The sequence below is a fragment of the Anser brachyrhynchus genome (assembly GCF_964034855.1).
Source record: "Anser brachyrhynchus genome assembly, contig: SCAFFOLD_64, whole genome shotgun sequence".
Classification (NCBI taxonomy): Eukaryota; Metazoa; Chordata; class Aves; order Anseriformes; family Anatidae; genus Anser; species Anser brachyrhynchus.
The window spans coordinates 496141-508297 of record NW_027663542.1 but is presented as its reverse complement, the minus strand read 5'-3'; positions in this window follow the sequence as shown (position 1 = coordinate 508297).

Here is a 12157-nt window from a genome sequence, read left to right as displayed (position 1 = left end):
CACTGGCACCAGTGGGGTTGCAGTGCAGTGAGTGCAGAGAGTGCACTGGCACCAGTGGTGATGCAGTGCAGTGAGTCCAGAGAGTGCACTGGCACCAGTGGGGATGCAGTGCAGTGGGTCCAGAGAGTGCACTGGCACCAGTGGGGATGCAGTGCAGTGAGTCCAGAGAGTGCACTGGCACCACTGGGGATGCAGTGCAGTGAGTCCAGAGAGTGCACTGGCACCAGTGGGGATGCAAAGCAGTGACTCCAGAGAGTGCACTGGCACCACTTGGGATGCACTGCAGTGAGTCCAGAGAGTGCATTGGCACCAGTGGGGATGTAGTGCAGTGAGTCCAGAGAGTGCACTGGCACCAGTGGGGATGCAGTGCAGTGAGTCCTTAGACTGCACTGGCACCACTGGGGTTGCAGTGCAGTGAGTCCAGAGAGTGCACTGGCACCAGTGGGCATGCAGTGCAGTGAGTCCAGAGAGTGCACTGGCACCAGTGGGGATGCAGTGCAGTGAGTGCAGAGAGTGCACTGGTACCAGTGGGGATGCAGTGCAGTGAGTCCAGAGAGTTCACTGGTACCACTAGGGATGCAGTGCAGTGACTCCAGAAAGTGCACTGGCACTACTGGGGATGCAGTGCAGTGAGTCCAGAGAGTGCACTGGCACCAGTGGGGATGCAGTGCAGTGAGTCCAGAGAGTGCTCTGGCACCAGTGGGCATGCAGTGCAGTGAGTCCTTAGATTGCACTGGCACCAGTGGGCATGCAGTGCAGTGAGTCCAGAGAGTGCACTGGCACCAGTGGGGATACAGTGCAGTGAGTCCAGAGAGTGCACTGGCACCAGTGGGCATGCAGTGCAGTGTGTCCAGAGAGTGCATTGGCACCAGTGGGGATGCAGTGCAGTGACTCCAGAGAGTGCACTGGCACCACTGGGGATGCACTGCAGTGACTCCAGAGAGTGCACTGGCACCAGTGGGGATGCCGTGCAGTGAGTCCAGAGAGTGCACTGTCACCAGTGGGGATGCAGTGCAGTGAGTCCAGAGAGTTCACTGGCACCACCAGGGATGCAGTGCAGTGACTCCAGAAAGTGCACTGGCACTACTGGGGATGCAGTGCAGTGAGTCCAGAGAGTGCACTGGCACCAGTGGGGATGCAGTGCAGTGAGTCCAGAGAGTGCACTGGCACCACTGGGGATGCAGTGCAGTGAGTCCAGAGAGTGCACTGGCACCACTGGGGATGCAGTGCAGTGAGTCCAGAGAGTGCACTGGCACCAGTGGGGATGCAGTGCAGTGAGTCCAGAGAGTTCACTGGCACCACTTGGGATGCAGTGCAGTGACTCCAGAAAGTGCACTGACACTACTGGGGATGCAGTGAAGCGACTCTAGAGAGTGCACTGGCAGCAGTGGGGATGCAGTGCAGTGAGTCCAGAGAGTGCACTGGCACCAGTGGGGATGCAGTGTAGTGAGTCCAGAGAGTGCACTGGCAACAGTGGGGTTGCAGTGCAGTGACGCCAGAGAGTGCACTGGCACTAGTGAGTATGCAGTGCAGTGAGTCCAGAGAGTACATTGGCACCAGTGGGGATGCAGTGCAGTGACTCCAGAGAGTGCAATGGCACCAGTGGGGATGCAAAGCAGTGACTCCAGAGAGTGCACTGGCACCAGTGGGAATGCAGTGCAGTGAGTCCAGAGAGTGCACTGGCAGCAGTGGGGCTGCAGTGCAGTGAGTCCAGAGAGTGCACTGGCACCTGTGGGGATGCACTGCAGTGACTCCAGAGAGTGCACTGGCACCACTGGGGATGCAGTGCAGTGAGTCCAGAGAGTGCACTGGCACCAGTGGGGATGCAGTGCAGTGAGTCCAGAGAGTGCACTGGCACCACTGAGGATCAGTGCAGTGACTCCATAGAGTGCACTGGCACCAGTGGGGTTGGAGTGCAGTGACTCTAGAGAGTGCACTGGCACCAGTGGGGATTCAGTGCAGTGAGTCCAGAGAGTGCACTGGCACCACTGGGGATGCAGTGCAGTGAGTGCAGAGAGTGCATTGGCACCAGTGGGGATGCAGTGCAGTGAGTCCAGAGAGTGCACTGGCACCACTGGTGATGCACTGCAGTGAGTCCAGAGAGTGCACTGTCACCAGTGGGGATGCAGTGCAGTGAGTCCAGAGAGTGCACTGGCACCACTGGGGATGCAGTGCAGTGAGTCCAGAGAGTGCACTGGCACCAGTGGGGATGCAGTGCAGTGAGTCCAGAGAGTGCATTGGCACCAGTGGGGATGCAGTGCAGTGAGTCCAGAGAGTGCACTGGCACCAGTGGGGATGCAGTGCAGTGAGTCCAGAGAGTGCACTGGCACCAGTTGGGATGCAGTGCAGTGAGTCCAGAGAGTTCAGTGGTACCAGTGGGGATGCAGTGCAGTGAGTCCAGAGAGTGCACTGGCACCACAGGGGATGCAGTGCAGTGAGTCCAGAGAGTGCACTGGCACCAGTTGGGATGCAGTGCAGTGAGTCCAGAGAGCTCAGTGGTACCAGTGGGGATGCAGTGCAGTGAGTCCAGAGAGTGCACTGGCACCAGTGGGGATGCAGTGCAGTGAGTCCAGAGAGTGCACTGGCACCACTGGGGATGCAGTGCAGTGACTCCAGAGAGTGCACTGGCACCACTAGGTATGCAGTGCAGTGAGTCCAGAGAGTGCACTGGCACCAGTGGGGATGCAGTGCAGTGAGTCCAGAGAGTGCACTGGCACCACTGAGGATCAGTGCAGTGACTCCATAGAGTGCACAGGAACCAGTGCGGATGCACTGCAGTGTCTCCAGAGAGTGCACTGGCACCAGTGGGGATGCAGTGCAGTGAGTCCAGAGAGTGCATTGGCACCAGTGGGGATGCAGTACATTGAGTCCAGAGAGTGCACGGGCACCAGTGGGGATGCAGTGCAGTGAGTCCAGAGAGTGCACTGGCACCAGTGGGGATGCAGTGCAGTGAGTCCTGAGAGTGCACTGGCACCAGTGGGGTTGCAGTGCAGTGAGTGCAGAGAGTGCACTGGCACCAGTGGTGATGCAGTGCAGTGAGTCCAGAGAGTGCACTGGCACCAGTGGGGATGCAGTGCAGTGGGTCCAGAGAGTGCACTGGCACCAGTGGGGATGCAGTGCAGTGAGTCCAGAGAGTGCACTGGCACCACTGGGGATGCAGTGCAGTGAGTCCAGAGAGTGCACTGGCACCAGTGGGGATGCAAAGCAGTGACTCCAGAGAGTGCACTGGCACCACTTGGGATGCACTGCAGTGAGTCCAGAGAGTGCATTGGCACCAGTGGGGATGTAGTGCAGTGAGTCCAGAGAGTGCACTGGCACCAGTGGGGATGCAGTGCAGTGAGTCCTTAGACTGCACTGGCACCACTGGGGTTGCAGTGCAGTGAGTCCAGAGAGTGCACTGGCACCAGTGGGCATGCAGTGCAGTGAGTCCTTAGATTGCACTGGCACCAGTGGGCATGCAGTGCAGTGAGTCCAGAGAGTGCACTGGCACCAGTGGGGATACAGTGCAGTGAGTCCAGAGAGTGCACTGGCACCAGTGGGCATGCAGTGCAGTGTGTCCAGAGAGTGCATTGGCACCAGTGGGGATGCAGTGCAGTGACTCCAGAGAGTGCACTGGCACCACTGGGGATGCACTGCAGTGACTCCAGAGAGTGCACTGGCACCAGTGGGGATGCCGTGCAGTGAGTCCAGAGAGTGCACTGGCACCACTGGGGATGCAGTGCAGTGAGTCCAGAGAGTTCACTGGCACCACCAGGGATGCAGTGCAGTGACTCCAGAAAGTGCACTGGCACTACTGGGGATGCAGTGCAGTGAGTCCAGAGAGTGCACTGGCACCAGTGGGGATGCAGTGCAGTGAGTCCAGAGAGTGCACTGGCACCACTGGGGATGCAGTGCAGTGAGTCCAGAGAGTGCACTGGCACCACTGGGGATGCAGTGCAGTGAGTCCAGAGAGTGCACTGGCACCAGTGGGGATGCAGTGCAGTGAGTCCAGAGAGTTCACTGGCACCACTTGGGATGCAGTGCAGTGACTCCAGAAAGTGCACTGACACTACTGGGGATGCAGTGCAGCGACTCTAGAGAGTGCACTGGCAGCAGTGGGGATGCAGTGCAGTGAGTCCAGAGAGTGCACTGGCACCAGTGGGGATGCAGTGTAGTGAGTCCAGAGAGTGCACTGGCAACAGTGGGGTTGCAGTGCAGTGACGCCAGAGAGTGCACTGGCACTAGTGAGAATGCAGTGCAGTGAGTCCAGAGAGTACATTGGCACCAGTGGGGATGCAGTGCAGTGACTCCAGAGAGTGCAATGGCACCAGTGGGGATGCAAAGCAGTGACTCCAGAGAGTGCACTGGCACCAGTGGGAATGCAGTGCAGTGAGTCCAGAGAGTGCACTGGCAGCAGTGGGGCTGCAGTGCAGTGAGTCCAGAGAGTGCACTGGCACCTGTGGGGATGCACTGCAGTGACTCCAGAGAGTGCACTGGCACCACTGGGGATGCAGTGCAGTGAGTCCAGAGAGTGCACTGGCACCAGTGGGGATGCAGTGCAGTGAGTCCAGAGAGTGCACTGGCACCACTGAGGATCAGTGCAGTGACTCCATAGAGTGCACTGGCACCAGTGGGGTTGGAGTGCAGTGACTCTAGAGAGTGCACTGGCACCAGTGGGGATTCAGTGCAGTGAGTCCAGAGAGTGCACTGGCACCACGGGGGATGCAGTGCAGTGAGTGCAGAGAGTGCATTGGCACCAGTGGGGATGCAGTGCAGTGAGTCCAGAGAGTGCACTGGCACCACTGGTGATGCACTGCAGTGAGTCCAGAGAGTGCACTGGCACCAGTGGGGATGCAGTGCAGTGAGTCCAGAGAGTGCACTGGCACCACTGGGGATGCAGTGCAGTGAGTCCAGCGAGTGCACTGGCACCAGTGGGGATGCAGTGCAGTGAGTCCAGAGAGTACACTGGCACCAGTGGGAATGCAGTGCAGGGAGTCCAGAGAGTGCACTGGCACTACTGGGGATGCAGTGCAGTGAGTCCAGAGAGTGCACTGGCACCAGTTGGGATGCAGTGCAGTGAGTCCAGAGAGTTCAGTGGTACCAGTGGGGATGCAGTGCAGTGAGTCCAGAGAGTGCACTGGCACCACTAGGGATGCAGTGCAGTGAGTCCAGAGAGTGCACTGGCACCAGTTGGGATGCAGTGCAGTGAGTCCAGAGAGTGCTCTGGCACCAGTGGGCATGCAGTGCAGTGAGTCCTTAGATTGCACTGGCACCAGTGGGCATGCAGTGCAGTGAGTCCAGAGAGTGCACTGGCACCAGTGGGGATACAGTGCAGTGAGTCCAGAGAGTGCACTGGCACCAGTGGGCATGCAGTGCAGTGTGTCCAGAGAGTGCATTGGCACCAGTGGGGATGCAGTGCAGTGACTCCAGAGAGTGCACTGGCACCACTGGGGATGCACTGCAGTGACTCCAGAGAGTGCACTGGCACCAGTGGGGATGCCGTGCAGTGAGTCCAGAGAGTGCACTGTCACCAGTGGGGATGCAGTGCAGTGAGTCCAGAGAGTTCACTGGCACCACCAGGGATGCAGTGCAGTGACTCCAGAAAGTGCACTGGCACTACTGGGGATGCAGTGCAGTGAGTCCAGAGAGTGCACTGGCACCAGTGGGGATGCAGTGCAGTGAGTCCAGAGAGTGCACTGGCACCAGTGGGGATGCAGTGCAGTGAGTCCAGAGAGTGCACTGGCACCACTGGGGATGCAGTGCAGTGAGTCCAGAGAGTGCACTGGCACCAGTGGGGATGCAGTGCAGTGAGTCCAGAGAGTTCACTGGCACCACTTGGGATGCAGTGCAGTGACTCCAGAAAGTGCACTGACACTACTGGGGATGCAGTGCAGCGACTCTAGAGAGTGCACTGGCAGCAGTGGGGATGCAGTGCAGTGAGTCCAGAGAGTGCACTGGCACCAGTGGGGATGCAGTGTAGTGAGTCCAGAGAGTGCACTGGCAACAGTGGGGTTGCAGTGCAGTGACGCCAGAGAGTGCACTGGCACTAGTGAGTATGCAGTGCAGTGAGTCCAGAGAGTACATTGGCACCAGTGGGGATGCAGTGCAGTGACTCCAGAGAGTGCAATGGCACCAGTGGGGATGCAAAGCAGTGACTCCAGAGAGTGCACTGGCACCAGTGGGAATGCAGTGCAGTGAGTCCAGAGAGTGCACTGGCAGCAGTGGGGCTGCAGTGCAGTGAGTCCAGAGAGTGCACTGGCACCTGTGGGGATGCACTGCAGTGACTCCAGAGAGTGCACTGGCACCACTGGGGATGCAGTGCAGTGAGTCCAGAGAGTGCACTGGCACCAGTGGGGATGCAGTGCAGTGAGTCCAGAGAGTGCACTGGCACCACTGAGGATCAGTGCAGTGACTCCATAGAGTGCACTGGCACCAGTGGGGATGCAGTGCAGTGAGTCCAGAGAGTGCACTGGCACCAGTGGGGATGCAGTGCAGTGACTCCAGACAGTGCACTGGCACCAGTGGGGATGCAGTGCAGTGAGTCCAGAGAGTGCATTGGCACCAGTGGGGATGCAGTGCAGTGAGTCCAGAGAGTGCACTGGCACCACTGGTGATGCACTGCAGTGAGTCCAGAGAGTGCACTGTCACCAGTGGGGATGCAGTGCAGTGAGTCCAGAGAGTGCACTGGCACCACTGGGGATGCAGTGCAGTGAGTCCAGAGAGTGCACTGGCACCAGTGGGGATGCAGTGCAGTGAGTCCAGAGAGTACACTGGCACCAGTGGGAATGCAGTGCAGGGAGTCCAGAGAGTGCACTGGCACTACTGGGGATGCAGTGCAGTGAGTCCAGAGAGTGCACTGGCACCAGTTGGGATGCAGTGCAGTGAGTCCAGAGAGTTCAGTGGTACCAGTGGGGATGCAGTGCAGTGAGTCCAGAGAGTGCACTGGCACCACTAGGGATGCAGTGCAGTGAGTCCAGAGAGTGCACTGGCACCAGTTGGGATGCAGTGCAGTGAGTCCAGAGAGCTCAGTGGTACCAGTGGGGATGCAGTGCAGTGAGTCCAGAGAGTGCACTGGCACCAGTGGGGATGCAGTGCAGTGAGTCCAGAGAGTGCACTGGCACCACTGGGGATGCAGTGCAGTGACTCCAGAGAGTGCACTGGCACCACTAGGTATGCAGTGCAGTGACTCCAGAAATTGCACTGGCACTACTGGGGATGCAGTGCAGTGAGTCTAGAGAGTGCACTGGCACCACTGGGGATGCAGTGCAGTGAGTCCAGAGAGTGCACTGGCACCAGTGGGGATGCAGTGTAGTGAGTCCAGAGAGTGCACTGGAACCAGTGGGGTTGCAGTGCAGTGACTCCAGAGAGTGCACTGGCACCAGTGGGGATGCAGTGCAGTGAGTCCAGACCGTGCACTGGCACCACTGGGGATGCAGTGCAGTGAGTCCAGAGAGTGCACTGGCACCACTGGGGATGCACTGCAGTGACTCCAGAGAGTGCACTGGCACCACTGGGGATGCAGTGCAGTGAGTCCAGAGAGTGCACTGGCACCACTGGGGATGCAGTGCAGTGAGTCCAGAGAGTTCACTGGCACCAGTGGTGTTGTAGTGCAGTGAGTCCAGAGAGTGCACTGGCACCAGTGGGGATGCAGTGCAGTGAGTCCAGAGAATGCACTGGCAGCAGTTGTGATGCAGTGCAGTGAGTCCAGAGAGTGCAATGGCACCAGTGGGGATGCAAAGCAGTGAGTCCAGAGAGTGCACTGGCACCAGTGGGAATGCAGTGCAGTGAGTTGACAGAGTGCACTGGAACCAGTGGGGATGCACTGCAGTGACTCCAGAGAGTGCACTGGCACCACTAGGGATGCAGTGCAGTGAGTCCAGGCAGTTCACTGGCACCAGTGGGGATGCAGTGCAGTGAGTCCAGAGAGTGCACTGGCACCAGTGGGGATGCAGTGCAGTGAGTCCAGAGAGTGCACTGGCACCAGTGGGAATGCAGTGCAGTGAGTCCAGAGAGTGTACTGGCACCACTGGGGATGCAGTGCAGTGAGCCCAGAGAGTGCACTGGCACCAGTGGGGATGCAGTGCAGTGAGTCCAGAGAGTGCACTGGCACCACTGGGGATGCAGTGCAGTGAGTCCAGAGACTGCACTGGCACCAGTGGGGATGCAGTGCAGTGAGTCCAGAGAGTGCACTGGCAGCAGTGGGGCTGCAGTGCAGTGAGTCCAGAGAGTGCATTGGTACCAGTGGGGATGCAGTGCAGTGAGTCCAGAGAGTGCACTGGCACCAGTGGGGATGCAGTGCAGTGACTCCAGAGAGTGCACTGGCACCACTGGGGATGCAGTGCAGTGACTCCAGAGAGTGCACTGGCACCAGTGGGGATGCACTGCAGTGAGTCCAGAGAGTGCACTGGCACCAGTGGGGATGCAGTGCAGTGACTCCAGAGAGTGCACTGGCACCAGTGGGGATGCACTGCAGTGACTCCAGAGAGTGCATTGGCACCAGTGGGGATGCAGTGCAGTGACTCCAGAGAGTGCACTGGCACCACTGGAGATGCAGTGCAGTGATTCCAGAGAGTGCACTGGCACCACTGGGGATGCAGTGTAGTCAGTCCAGAGAGTGCACTGGCAACACTGGAGATGCAGTGCAGTGAGTCCAGTGAATGCACTGGCACCAGTGGGGATGCAAAGCAGTGACTCCAGAGAGTGCACTGGCACCACAGGGGATGCACTGCAGTGAGTCCAGAGAGTGCACTGTCACCACTGGGGATGCAGTGCAGTGACTCCAGAGAGTGCACTGGCACCACTAGGGATGCAGTGCAGTGAGTTCAGAAAGTGCATTGGCACTACTGGGGATGCAGTTCAGTGAGTCCAGAGAGTGCACTGGCACCACTGGGGATGCAGTGCAGTGAGTCCAAAGAGTGCACTGGTACCAGTGGGGATGCAGTGCAGTGAGTCCAGAGAGTGCACTGGCACCACTGCGGATCAGTGCAGTGACTCTAGAGAGTGAACTGGCACCAGTGGGGTTGGAGTGCAGTGACTCTAGAGAGTGCACTGGCACCAGTGGGCATGCAGTGCAGTGAGTCCTTATAGTGCACTGGCACCAGTGGGGATGCAGTGCAGTGAGTGCAGAGAGTGCACTGGCACCAGTGGGGATGCAGTGCAGTGAGTCCAGAGAGTGCACTGGCACCACCGGGGATTCAGTGCAGTGAGTGCAGATAGTTCACTGGCTCCACTAGGGATGTAGTGCAGTGACTCCAGAAAGTGCACTGGAACTGCTGGGGATGCAGTGCAGTGACTCCAGAGAGTGCACTGGCACCAGTGGGGATGCAGTGCAGTGAGTCCAGAGAGTGCACTGGCACCACCGGGGATTCAGTGCAGTGAGTCCAGAGAGTTCACTGGCACCACTAGGGATGCAGTGCAGTGACTCCAGAGAGTGCACTGGCAGCAGTGGGGCTGCAGTGCAGTGAGTCCAGAGAGTGCACTGGCACCACTGGGGATGCAGTGCAGTGAGTCCAGAGAGTGCACTGGTACCAGTGGGGATGCAGTGCAGTGAGTCCAGAGAGTGCACTGGCACCACTGCGGATCAGTGCAGTGACTCTAGAGAGTGAACTGGCACCAGTGGGGTTGGAGTGCAGTGACTCTAGAGATTGCACTGACACCAGTGGGGATGCAGTGTAGTGAGTCCTGAGAGTGCACTGGCACCAGTGGGGATGCAGTGCAGTGAGTGCAGAGAGTGCACTGGCACCAGTGGGCATGCAGTGCAGTGAGTCCTTATAGTGCACTGGCACCACTGGGGATGCAGTGCAGTGACTCCAGAGAGTGCATTGGCACCAGTGGGGATGCAGTGCAGTGACTCCAGAGAGTGCACTGGCACCAGTGGGGATGCAGTGCAGTGAGTCCAGAGAGTGCACTGGCACCACTGGGGATGCAGTGCAGTGAGTCCAGAGAGTTCACTGGCACCACTAGGGATGCAGTGCAGTGACTCCAGAAAGTGCACTGGAACTACTGGGGATGCAGTGCAGTGAGTCCAGAGAGTGCACTGGCACCAGTGGGAATGCAGTGCAGTGAGTCCAGAGAGTGCACTGGCACCACTGGGGATGCAGTGCAGTGAGTCCAGAGAGTGCACTGGCACCACTGGGGATGCAGTGCAGTGAGTCCAGAGTGTGCACTGGCACCACAGGGGATTCACTTCAGTGAGTCCAGAGAGTGCACTGGCACCAGTGGGGATGCAGTGCAGTGAGTCCGGAGAGTGCACTGGCACCAGTGGGGATGCAGTGTAGTGAGTCCAGAGAGTGCACTGGCACCAGTGGGGTTGCAGTGCAGTGAGTCCAGAGAGTGCACTGGCACCAGTGGGGATGCAGTGCAGTGAGTGCAGAGAGTGCACTGGCACCAGTGGGGATGCAGTGCAGTCAGTCCAGAGAGTGCAATGGCACCAGTGGGGATGCAAAACAGTGAGTCCAGAGAGTGCACTGGCACCACTGGGGATGCAGTGCAGTGAGTCCAGAGAGTGCACTGGCATCACTGGGGATGCAGTTCAGTGAGTGCAGAGAGTGCACTGGCACCACTGGGGATGCAGTGCAGTGAGTGCAGAGAGTGCACTGGCACCACTGGGGATGCACTGCAGTGAGTCCAGAGAGTGCAGTGGCACCATTGGGGATGCAGTGCTGTGAGTCCAGAGAGTGCACTGGCACCACTGGGGTTTTAGTGCAGTTAGTCCAGAGAGTGCCCTTGCACCACTGGGGATACACTGCAGTGTGTCCAGAGAGTGCACTGGCACCACTGGGGATGCAGTGCAGTGAGTACAGAGAGTGCACTGTCAACACTGGGGATGCACTGCAGTGAGTCCAGAGAATGACCTGGCACTAATGGGGATGCAGTGCAGTGACTCGATAGAGTGCACTGGCACCACTGCGGATGCACTGCAGTGAGTCCGGAGAGTGCCCTGGCACCACAGGGGATGCAGTGCAGTTAGTCGAGAGAGTGCACTGGCACCACTGGGGATGCAGTGCAGTAAGTCCAGAGAGTGCACTGGCACCAGAGGGGATGCAGTGCAGTGAGTCCAGAGAGTGCACTGGCACCAGTGGGTATGCAGTGCGGTGAGTCCAGAGAGTGCACTGGCACCACTGGGGATGCAGTGCAGTGAGTCCGGAGAGTGCCCTGGCACCACAGGGGATGCAGTGCAGTTAGTCCAGAGAGTGCATTGGCACCACTGGGGATGCAGTGCAGTAAGTCCAGAGAGTGCACTGGCACCACAGGGGATGCAGTGCAGTGAGTCCAGAGAGTGCACTGGCACCAGTGGGGATGCAGCGCAGTGACTCCAGAGAGTGCACTGGCACCAGTGGGGATGCAGTGCAGTGACTCCAGAGAGTGCATTGGCACCAGTGGGGATGCAGTGCAGTGACTCCAGAGAGTGCACTGGCATCACTGGGGATGCAGTGCAGTGAGTCCAGAGAGTGCACTGGCACAAAAGGGGATGCAGTGCACTGAGTCCAGAGAGTGCACTGGCACAAGTCGTGATGCAGTGCAGTGAGTCCAGAGATTGCACTGGCACCACTGCGGATGCAGTGCAGTGAGTCCAGAGAGGGCACTGGCACCACTGGGGATGCAGTGCAGTGAGTCCAGAGAGTGCACTGGCCCCACAGGGGATGCACTGCAGTGAGTACAGAGAGTCCACTGGCACTACTGGGTATGCAGTGCAGTGAGTCGAGAGAGTGCACTGGCACCACTGCGGATCAGTGCAGTGACTCTAGAGAGTGCACTGGCGCCAGTGGGGTTGGAGTGCAGTGACTCTAGAGAGTGCACTGGCACCAGTGGGGATGCAGTGTAGTGAGTCCTGAGAGTGCACTGGCACCAGTGGGCATGCAGTGCAGTGAGTCCAGAGAGTGCACTGGCACCAGTGGGGATGCAGTGCAGTGAGTCCAGAGAGTTCACTGGCACCACTGGGGATGCAGTGCAGTGACTCCAGAAAGTGCACTGGCACTACTGGGGATGCAGTGCAGTGAGTCCAGAGAGTGCACTGGCACCAGTGGGGATGCAGTGCAGTGAGTGCAGAGAGTGCACTGGCACCAGTGGGGATGCAGTGCAGTGAGTCCAGAGAGTGCACTGGCACCACTGGGGATGCACTGCAGTGAGTCCAGAGAGTGCACTGGCACCAGTGGGGATGCAGTGCAGTGTCTCCAGA